Here is an 11,321-nt window from a genome sequence, read left to right on the forward strand (position 1 = left end):
TTTCCAAGAATTAGCATTATGATAATTTTATAAATGATACTAGGCAAACAGACATTATTGCTCTCCTAAAGACATTCATTTATATTCCTTTAACAATGAAGCAATTTAACCAGCACATGCCACTTAAAGACACTTCATTTCAAAACATAAGTCAAATACAAATGAAAGATACCATTTCAAAATATTAAAAGAACTACAAAGTGAAGAACACCATTTTAAAAGAAAGCATTGCTATCTATCCAAAGTCCATGATTATTTATAAACAATCTGAAGTCTCAAAGATATTTAAGAATTTGAGGGAAGGAGTCCAGGAACAGCCTTTCTCAAAGCTGATTCTTATACTTCCTTCTGAGGAGAAAAAGTCTCTAAGTATCTCATATTCCTACACAGCCCATATGAAAATCTCAACAACTATCAGGTATTTTTCCTCGCAGACCTTTTTCTGACAAAATAAACTTCTGATTTTTTTACATGTAGATTATGTTGGCTAAACAGCTCCAGGTCAAAGGGTTGCAGGCAACTAAGTTTTACTCAGAGTAGACCCACTGAAATGAATGAACCTAAGCTCATTAATGTCAATTTATTTCAATGGGTCCACTCTGAGCATGACTAAATATAAGATACAACCCAAAATGTAGTCCTCACTCTATTTTACAACATTATGCCAATCAATAAGCCAATATCAAACAATTATACTTTTAAGCCAAGAAGTGAACCAACCTTTTCTTTTCACATATAGCACCTTTGGTCCTTCTTTGCACCAATGATAGCTGGTGATCAGTTTTCCAGCTCAGACACAATAAATTTCATGACTTCCTAAAATGACCTTGGGTGATACTTTACATCGTCCAGAAAGTTGGCTGTAATAGCAGATTTCATGGACTTCACTAGATGATCCTTTGGTGTTCCTTCCAACTCTACAATTCTATGACTCTCATGTGGCCTGCCACAAACAAGCCATCGTCCACTTGATTTCACTTTGCTGCATGGTAGGAAAAGCTTAACTTCTTATTTTATAGAGGTGATCGCTTGTGTAAGCTAATTTCCTTTTCCTGAGAGAATTCCTTGCTCTCTAGCTGTCAATCATGACCCCCCCCCAGATTAAGATTTGGATTGGATCACCCTGATTAAACAGCATAAAACATGGAATATGCCCATAAACATTTCCAGAGGAGACCAGCTGCAATAGCCCTAGGTGTGTAAGTCCTGGGTATATTCGGTTGTCTGGTATATGACTAAATCTGAGATGGGGAACCCATAGCCCTTCAGATGCTATTGACCTCAACACCCAGCAGCCTTAATCACTATGGCTAATGGTCAGGAATGATGTAAGTGTTAGTTCAGCTACATCTAGACTGCCACAGGATCCCCAACACGAGACAAGATAGACCGATATTGTGGTTCAGTGTTTTGCTTCGGTCTTTTGATTGTGCATACTCTTGTTTCTCTTTTCTTCCCATACTCCAATTAAATAGACTTAATAATTGAATACTGTATATATACTAGTCTCTGGACACCCTCAAGAGCTGCCTGTTGCCTCCCCCCACATTGTTTAGCTCACCTGGGCTATGATACTTGGATTAAAGGGCATGGGAGATCAAGAGGGATGATGAGATGAAGTTGCAAAGCCAGAGACTTGAGAGTTCAGCTGGCAGCTCCAGCAATTCATAAGGCAGTGGAGATCTTGTGGTTTTATATCTGGATAGCTTAAAACCTTGGCAATGTCTCCCATAGCCAATTATCTTCTCTAAAGAGGAAATGCTTGGAGGAAATCTGTCAGAAGTTGCTCTGAGAACATTATATATTTGTGCTATATGTTACCTAAATCAAATAATAAATAATAATAATTTTATTATTTATATGCTGCCCATCTGTACAGGGTTGCCTTCCGACATCTTCTAAAAGCCATATAGTTATTTATCTGTTTGCTATCTGATGGGAAGGCATTCCAAAGGTTGGCCCCACTACTGAGAAGACCCTCTGCCTGGTTCCCTGTAACTTCACTTCTTGCAGCGGGGGAACTGCCAGAAGGCTTTTGGAGCTGGATCTCAGTGTCTAGGCTAGACGATGGAGGTGGAGACGCTCCTTCATCTATGCACTGAACAATCATCACCAGTAATCTTAAAAATGTAATCAAGATCAACGTGCTTTCTTAGTATTACAATATTAGAATCATACCAACATAACTATATAAACATTTCCCATACACATGTCCAGGACTAAAATAATGAACATTCCATATACCTGCATTTATCACACACATTACAAGATTTCAACTGAAATACATGAATATTGCATGATCCAATGCAAATCACAACTGTTAGCATATAAATAGGATAATTAAAGTCAACTGATAATTAGAAAATACTTGTCTTCAAACAACAAAGATGACTTAGCTACTTTGTTGGGCCCAGGAGGTGGAGGAAAGATTTGAGCTACTAAGCAACCACAATATACATTCCCCAGCAAGCATTAACATCAAGTTGTGTCTCTGTTGCAGTTGCCAAGCAGTGTCACTGGGGAAGTTAAGAATAGTGGTGGAACCGAGCTACTGGCTGCAGTATTCTCCCTTCAGAAGACAGCAGTCTCACATATAAGGAAGCATTTCCAAGTAACTCTAAAGAGGATTTATTTTAAATAATTGAAAACCACCTTTGTACAGATACGTTACTAATTGCTAAGCACCTGTTAAGCAGGCCACCACTTGCAGGCCACCACTACTGCCGCCACCACAACAAGGCCTTGCAGGCTGCCGCTGCTTCTGTCATGATGAGGCTTCGCAGGCTGCTGATCATTGTGCCACTACTGCCAGGCTGCTGTTGCTTCTGCCTCCCCCTGCCATTGTTGATTCTGCTGCCGCCTAGTAGGTCTGCTGGCAGTCCCAGATTATTTGTATTCACTATGACTCATCACTGTACTTTGGTAAAAGGTAAAGGGACCCCTGACCATTAGGTCCAGTCGCACATGACTCTGGGGTTGTGGCGCTCATCTCACTTTATTGGCCGAGTGAGCCGGCGTACAGCTTCCGGGTCATGTGGCTATCATGACTAAGCCGCTTCTGGTAAACCAGAGCAGCACATGGAAACTCCGTTTACCTTCCCGCCGGAGCGGTACCTATTTACCTACTCACACTTTGATGTGCTTTCAAACTGCTAGGTTGGCAGCAGCAGGGACCAAGCAATGGGAGCTCACCCCATCGTGGGGATTCGAACTGCCAACCCTCTGATCGGCAAGCCCTAGGCTCTGTGGTTTAACCCACAGCACCACCCGCGTACTTTGGTAGCCAAGCCCAAAACCAAAAGTCTCATTTAGATGCATTTGGGCTTGCCTGCTGCTGAAAGCGACCATGAGGTGATTGATAATATCATCATTTATCAGTTTTAGACCCTTAAGTAGTAGCAGTTACCAGGACATTGTCCTGTTCGCCTCTACGTAATTCCTTCCTTATTTTAGAAATTGATATATCATAATGTTTAGCTGGTGATATATCAGGTACCCTGGTGCCTGGGATTTTCCAGACAAGCATTGCAGATACCAAGGAGTAACAGAACGTTCACAACAAGGATTTGTCCTGGCAGAAATTTTGGAGGAAATGAAGGGGGCACTTACTGCAGTGGAAACTGATGGTATTGGAGCGAGCGCATTCTGAGTTAGTGGAAATGGATGCTTATGTTTATCTGTACAAGCCTCTTTAGTCAATGATTATATACCTAATGATGCTATTCAATGCTTTCATAGCACGAGGAAGTTATTACTGCCATTTGTTTCCTTCCCATTATAGAACTCAGATACCCAAGAAATGAAGATTTAATAGCACTCATGGAATGGGGGTATTAAAAGCAAATTCTGAATATGTTCTTTCACTCACCTCACTTATTTGGCTCATCACTAGGCAGGAAGCCTTATCAAGTGCTGTAAGTGAGGCAGGAGGTTCCTTCTAAATGCAAAGCTCCAAACTACTGAGTTGCCAAATATACAGGAAATTGAATGTTGGAAGCCAAATGGGAAGTAAGGACAGGAGTGTAGCTGAGTAGACCACTCTCAAAGAAAGCAGGGAAGCAACTTTGTTTCCTTCTTTGAGCAATTCCACAACCAGTCATTCACACATGGGAAATTACTGTAGTAATCAGCATAGGAGACAAGGTAAGTAGGAGTGGCATATTCTTTCTAGCCAACTAAAATTGTATATTGACATAGATGCCAACCCCAACACAGGGACAGAAATACCAGAGACATGGAAAGAGTTAAGACTATGAACTGCTGTTTCATTATTACACAAGAGATGCATGATCTAGGACAACTTAACTCCTTTGGATCTACTTTCCTATTAAAAGATACCTTAAAAGATATCTGTAGCAAAATGCCAAAGGAGCTAAGATAGAATACTGATCAATTACTGGTTGACTAGGATTCCATATAATCAAGAATGTTTTTAGGCAAAAGGCAGCATTTCTTTTTATTGGATATCATCCAATACATATTTGCACTTGCATGCACCCCTCTTGTAAGCAGGCACTCCTTGCTCTACAACTTTCTCCAGAGAGTTTCTGCTCTCTCCCTGATTAAATCACACAGTCCAACTACTTTTACTGACCACATGCTGTTCAAGTACAGACATCTCTGAAAATATCATGGTTCAAGAAGCAACATTATACAAGTACACATACGCAGTAATCAAATGCATATGTCTATAGTTATAAGCTAGCTGATTGGATTCCTGAATTTTGCCGAAGCCAGAAATTCTAACTGAACAGTTTCTTCTATGAGTATGTATGTGATGAGCTATAATAGTGTACATATATACTTCAAGCACCACATGTAGTTAGTGACTTCATTTCTGGTGGTGGTTCACTGTGAAAGATTTGTGCTACAAATACAAACACACTGTACACAGTTTGCCACTTGGAAATTATGAAAGTAGTTCGCACCACTAAATGCATGTTGCATTTAGAAAGACTGCACAGTGGTACCTCGGGTTACGTTACCTTTGGGTATACTTCTGGGTTTCGCCCCACGCTCATGTGCAGAAGCGCTCTATTGCGCCACGCGTGCACGCAGAAGTGGTGCCTCTGGATATGGACTTTTGGGGGTAAGTACGGACCCCCGGGGCAAATTAAGTTCGTATCCGGGGGATCCGCTGTATGTGTAGGCCTCCCAGTGTGTGCAAGAGAACTTGAGTGTGAACTTCTCCCTGCTCAGTCAAACCGATTGCTCAACCAGGTCACCTCTAAAGCAGCACAAAGTAAGTTGGAACTATCTGCATCATAAGCAGGTATGCTGAAGACAAGACATAGGGCAAGTTTCTCATTTCCCATAAAAGCAAGGGAGCTTTCCCTTTCCAAAGGAAAGGTCCTCTGTATTTGTTATGTGTTTCTTCAGAAGCACTTTGCCCTCAGGTTCTTTTTAAAGAAACAAACCCTCCCCCATATATGAATTTTGCCCACGTCCCAGATGCAAAGATATTTTAAAAAGATAGGTAGCACAAGTATCCAGGAATCAGGACTACCACTGCCAATTGCATTTGCTGTGGGGAGGAATTATGGCTCAGTGGTAGAGCATCTGCCTGGAATACAGAAAGTCTCAGGTTCAATCTCTGGCATCTCTAGGTAGGGTTGGGAGACAATCCTGTCTGAAACCCTGGTGAGCTACTGCCAGTCACTGTAGCCAATACACTGGTACCTCAGGTTACATATGCTTCAGGTTACATACGCTTCAGGTTACAGACTCCACTAACAAAGAAATAGTGCTTCAGGTTAAGCACTTTGCTTCAGGATGAGAACAGAAATCGTGCTCCGGCGGCGCAGCAGCAGCAGGAGGCCCCATTAGCTAAAGTGGTGCTTCAGGTTAAGAACAGTTTCAGGTTAAGTACGGACCTCCGGAACGAATTAAGTACTTAACCTGAGGTACCACTGTACTGAGCTAGATGGATCAATGGTCTGACTCAATGTAGTATAAGGCAGTTTCCTAGGTTTTTTTTTTCTTTGGCTTGGTATCCTGTTCAACATGTGAGAAGTACAATCTTCTCTTGGACCAGGTTTCTACCATTAGAACAGTTCTGTTTTCTGTTACTATCAAATACTAGTTCTACAACCGGCAAGTCTATAATACAGAATTATCCCAGTCTAATAGCCCACATATATTTTACATGACCTGATAAGGTACTCAAATCATTTTTCAACTGAGTGATATTAAGCGGCTTCTAGATTTGGTGGTTCGAATCCCCGCGGCGGGGTGCGCTCCCGTTGCTCGGTCCCAGCGCCTGCCAACCTAGCAGTTCGAAAGCACCCCCGGGTGCAAGTAGATAAATAGGGACCGCTTACTAGCGGGAAGGTAAACGGCGTTTCCGTGTGCTGCGCTGGCTCGCCAGATGCAGCTTGTCACGCTGGCCACGTGACCCGGAAGTGTCTTCGGACAGCGCTGGCCCCTGGCCTCTTAAGTGAGATGGGCGCACAACCCTAGAGTCGGACACGACTGGCCCGTACGGGCAGGGGTACCTTTACCTTTTTTAGAAACAAAAACAACCCTCAATACACAAAGCACTACACAGAACAAATAGCAATTCTATAAAGAAATTTATCTTCAGTATTAATGAAGGCTTAACTTATACGAATCCAGACTACACCACAGAGAAAGCATTAAAAGCTTAAAATATCATCTTATAAAAATTTACCTTTAGTACAATCATATCAAATTTAGAACAAATTAATAGTATCATTCAGCCTTCCCTCAACCTCATGCCCTCCAGATATTTTGAACTACAATTTCCATCAGCCTAGGTCTGCATGCCCAATGGCCAGAGAGTTGTACAACAATTGGAGGGCCATAGCCTCACCTGTCGCACCGCTTATCCTTTGTAAAGACACTTAACTTGACCAAAAGCAGACAGCCAGAAGATCTGCTTGAATATGTCAGCATTCTAGAAGTACTAGAAATACAGTAAGTTTTAGGTCTTCAGTACTGTAGTTGTATTAAATTAGATATTGTAAAAAAATGCTAAGTGATGTATTCATATAGTTAGCACAAATGATCAGAGTTCAGTAGTTCAGCTTACAATTATAGAAAAAGAAAGTTATCAGCTTTCTCTATACCAGAATGTTCACAGCTGGGCTATATTACCACAAGTAAGCTGTATTTGTCAGAAGTATTGCACTATACTCATGTGCTTCTACTCTAAACAATACCCTGTCTGAGAGCATGCTGTGTCATATGACTGACTTCTGTAATAGAGAAGATTCTCCCAAGTGTATGAAATGGGTAATTCAGACCCTCTGAATTCCAATTGCTTTGCTAATTATCTATCCCAACAGACTATTGAAGGGGAAAGTTGTACCTATTAAGTACCAGCGTCTCTCAGTGTTTCTTAACACAGATAAACAGAATGATGCAGATAGACAAGATTTTAATGGTTTTAGATGAATATGTATCTTTATAGACCAAGGGATATTATTTTATTTTTAAAAAAGATGGTAATACATTAGAATCACTCACAATGGACTTTCAGGGATAAGATGAGTTAAAACTAACACATTACTAAGTGAAACTAGGTGGGGGGAAAGAGACATATGCTCTATACAAAATCGCTTGTTTCACTTTCTCCTAGGTAGTCAGGACAATATATTGTAATAAATATTAATATGACAACTTCTTAATAAGCTTTATTATATCAAATTCCAGAGGGGAAGTTATATTAGTCTGCTATAGTAAAAACGATGAGTTCTGTTGTACCTTAAAGCCTAACAGATTAAGACATAGCTTTTGTGGGGCAGGCATAGAAAGTATTCACTGCAGAATGACTTTTCACCTTCTGTACAATGTAATATTTTAAAACAGGCAATAATAGTTAAGAATGAGATAATTTTCATTTTAAATATTTATTTATATTACACATTTTAGCATTCACAATTAAGCAAAAAATAGTATGTAAAAATGAATTCCTTTATACAAAAGTAAATTAGACTAATATTCCACTTTGAAAAGAACAGCATGCAAGTAGTTGTTTATCTACTGGCAGACAGACATTACACAATTGACCTATATCAAATGGAAATCTTCCAATAGCAAATTTAGCTGAAAGTTTCTGTTAAACCAGAGATGGGAAGCCTGTGGCCCTCTAGATGCTGGAGTACAACATCCATTCCTGACTACTTGTGGTGTAGGCTGGGCCTGATAGGCGTTGGAATCAAGAAGCATATGGAAAGCCACAGTTTTCCAGAGTCCCATTTTAATATACAGTGGTACCTCGGGTTCCATACGCTTCGGGTTACATACTCCGCTAACCCAGAAGTAGTACCACGGGTTAAGAACTTTGCTTCAGAATGAGAACAGAAATTGCGCGGTGGCAGCAGGAGGCCCTATTAGCTAAAGTGGTGCTTCAGGTTAAGAACAGTTTCAGGTTAAGAACGGACCTCCGGAACAAATTAAGTACGTAACCAGAGGTACCACTGTATTGAATGTTTCAATTCAAAGTCACTTGCTTTGAAGCCAAAGTAAACAAACAAGATGAATGCAAGTGATTTTTTCATATACTATATAGTGAAGCTACACAAGGGGTTCAACCATTCTGGAACCAGGAGCTACTGTGGAAATTAAGAAATTGTCATGGGTACCCAAAAAAACTCCATTTCACAGAAGATGAACTGCTGATGAGAAGAATCCTGTCCCAGCCAAAATGCCTACACCTCCCATCCAACAAAACAGACCAAAAAATCAGTCAACACCTCCCAACCAAAAAAACACACATTTACAAAAAAGGGGCATGGGGAGGGGCTTAGTGAGCAGAAAAGAGGCTGTCCAAGGGTGCTAGGTTAGGGTTGTTGTGGGGGCATGGCGGTTTAACCCTCAAGGGAATTGTATACATGCATTAAAGTACTAGCACAGGACATTTTCTACCAGCTGAATTGATTGTGTACCAGCAGTGCAATGTCCCACAATTCCTCAAGTAAATACTACATTCCACCTCAAAAGAATGTGCATGCCTCCTAAAATCTCTGCTTACACAACAGCTAGTTTTCTGCCGAGTTATTGTTTGGCTTTGATTTTAAAATCAGACTGCAACTTTTCCAGAAGTGGAACATCTTCCAAAAAATCTGTCCCAAGATCTAAGCAGTCCTTGTCCAATTAATTATATTCTCTTATGAGGAAAAGTTAGCTGAGGTTTACCATGTACCCTACTTCATAAAATCACCAATTATATTACAAAGTCCTTCTAATTGTTTCAAAAGCAAGGTTCTAACTACACATGACATAGATCCCTAACAAAAACCAGGTGGCTGCTTGTCGTAAAGAAAAGCAGCTTTGGAAGACGGATTTCAAATATAGAAGCAGTGGAAAGATGTTTCATCCTTCCCCTCACACCCATCTACTGCATCACTGGTCCGGATCCCCCTCCCAATACTGTTTCTTTTTAGGAAAAGCAACTGCTAGCCTTTTGTTACATATGCACGTGTAACATATGACTAGGCTCTAACACGTTAATGATAAGCCTTACATTGTCAAGTGATCCTGACTGCAATTTGTATTCTGTTCTGCTTGTACTATCAACTGAATTAAACAAAGAAGATTTTTCTGGCCTGTACCACTTCCTGTTGTGGCTGTGTGTGTTTGTTTGAATACCGCCCCTCCCTTCCATAATGACTTTCTAGCGTGGGAGGGAAAACCCAGCAAAGAGAAGACTAGTCAGAATCCATCTCCTACCAGGTTAATTGTCTAAAAGCAGGGATCTTTCTCTCCACGGGAAACATTCAAAAAACGCGACCACACTAGTTACATGAAGTGGTACAGGCCAGAAAAAAACTTTGCCAATTGATCCCTGCTGATGACATTAAGTGGCCTTCACTGATTATAAACTATCTGAATGCATAGTAGTAAGCCCGGATGTGTAATCTAATTTTGTGCATCTGTCTCTCCTCCTCTCTATAATATATATATATATTACACACACACACACACACACACACACACACACAGGGCCACACCCTTGTACTCAGCGCTATTTGCTCCAGAAATCTGTCTCCTGCCTATAATTTCAGTGTGCTGAAAAGGAGGGCCGGGCACCGCAGGACTTAACGGTGAATCTGAATGAAAAATGTAAAAAAAACAAAAACCACCACCACCAACAACAACAACCCGATCTTACCCATAAACATACACCAAGAGGGTTGGGGCAGGATGAGAGAAGAGGCAACAAACCCACCCAACCATTAACAACTCGGGATTTCCAAATATGGAGAGCTATTATGGTGGTATTAAACGAAGGTCCGAAAGCCGCCGCCCCCCTCTCCGCTCTCTAGTCCAAGCCAAACCTCCTGAACTGGGTTTGGCGCCGGCCACCCTTGTCTCCCAAAACAGCCCCACACATCCCGGAAGGCACATTTCTGCGGATGCCCTCGACCCCCTTCCCGAAGGACGATGTCAAGTTACGTGCAACTCCCCTTTACACACCCTCACCGAAGCAAAAGGGAAACCGAAGCCTGACTGAAACCCTTTTTTTAATTTTATTTTTTGGGGTGCCATTCGACTGCTCCCTCGATATACAGTATATATATTTTAAGCACCCAGAAACTAGAGAGTCACGAAAGGGACCCTCCCCGTGGCAACATAAAGACACACACACACCTCCGACTCACCGGTTCCTCACAGGGTCACTCCTCGCCGGCTTGCCGGTGCCTCCATCCATCCGCCCGGCGACGGCTGGGAGTAGTTATCCGCTGCCCCTTTCCCTCTTAAGGCGCCGCCGCTCCGCTTCCCCGCTCCTCTCCTCGTCCCCCCCGACAAGTCCGCGAGGGGCAGCAGGGCCAGAAGCGGCCGTTCAACTCCCTCTTCTCCTCAGAGGTACGGAAAGTCGCCCCCCGCTAGAGACCCGAGCCGGGTGGCAGTGAGAGAGGGGTGCGCGTGCGCGAGGGCAAGCGCTGGCAAGCCCCCCCCCCCGCCCGCCTTTCTCTCGGCTCGCGCGCCGTTCTCAACCCCCTTTGTTCGGCTTCGGCGGCGGAACTCTCCCGAAAAGCTTCTCCGTCCGTCCGGCTGCTGCACCGCGTCTCGCAGGGCCCTTCAGAGAAGCCCCTTTCGCGCTCCAGACCTCGCGAGAGGCCCGCTCCCCTCACGGCCCCAGCGTCTCAAGCCCAGGCATCTCGTGGCAGCTGCGGCATCTCCACACGAAGAAGGAGGAGGAGGAGAAGGGAGAAAGCCGAGGCTGCTGCTGCTGCTGGTACTGCTGCTCCTCCTCCTCCGGCGGCCAACAACACAGCGGCGGCAACAAGCGGTCGGGCCTCCGACCCGGAACCTCATCGGCGCTCGGAGCCGCACGGGAAGCGGATCTGCTGCCG

General features: G+C 43.0%; 1 protein-coding gene across 5 annotated transcripts in view; it reads right to left on the minus strand.

The window, feature by feature from the left end:
* The window catches only part of ANKIB1 (ankyrin repeat and IBR domain containing 1), a 46,569-nt gene extending 35,573 nt beyond the window's left edge, over window positions 1-10,996 (minus strand). For 4 of the 5 annotated variants that reach the window (XM_082194127.1, XM_082194128.1, XM_082194129.1 and 1 more), the window contains exon 1: window positions 10,626-10,996. The gene's annotated coding sequence lies outside the window, so the exon portion shown is untranslated. Of the gene's footprint in view, window positions 1-10,614 lie in introns of all 5 variants that reach the window. The other variant, XM_082194126.1, reaches the window with a different exon arrangement.
* Window positions 10,997-11,321: the final 325 nt, after the last annotated feature.

The sequence above is a fragment of the Podarcis vaucheri genome, assembly GCF_965113315.1.
Source record: "Podarcis vaucheri genome assembly, chromosome: 12".
Classification (NCBI taxonomy): domain Eukaryota; kingdom Metazoa; phylum Chordata; class Lepidosauria; order Squamata; family Lacertidae; genus Podarcis; species Podarcis vaucheri.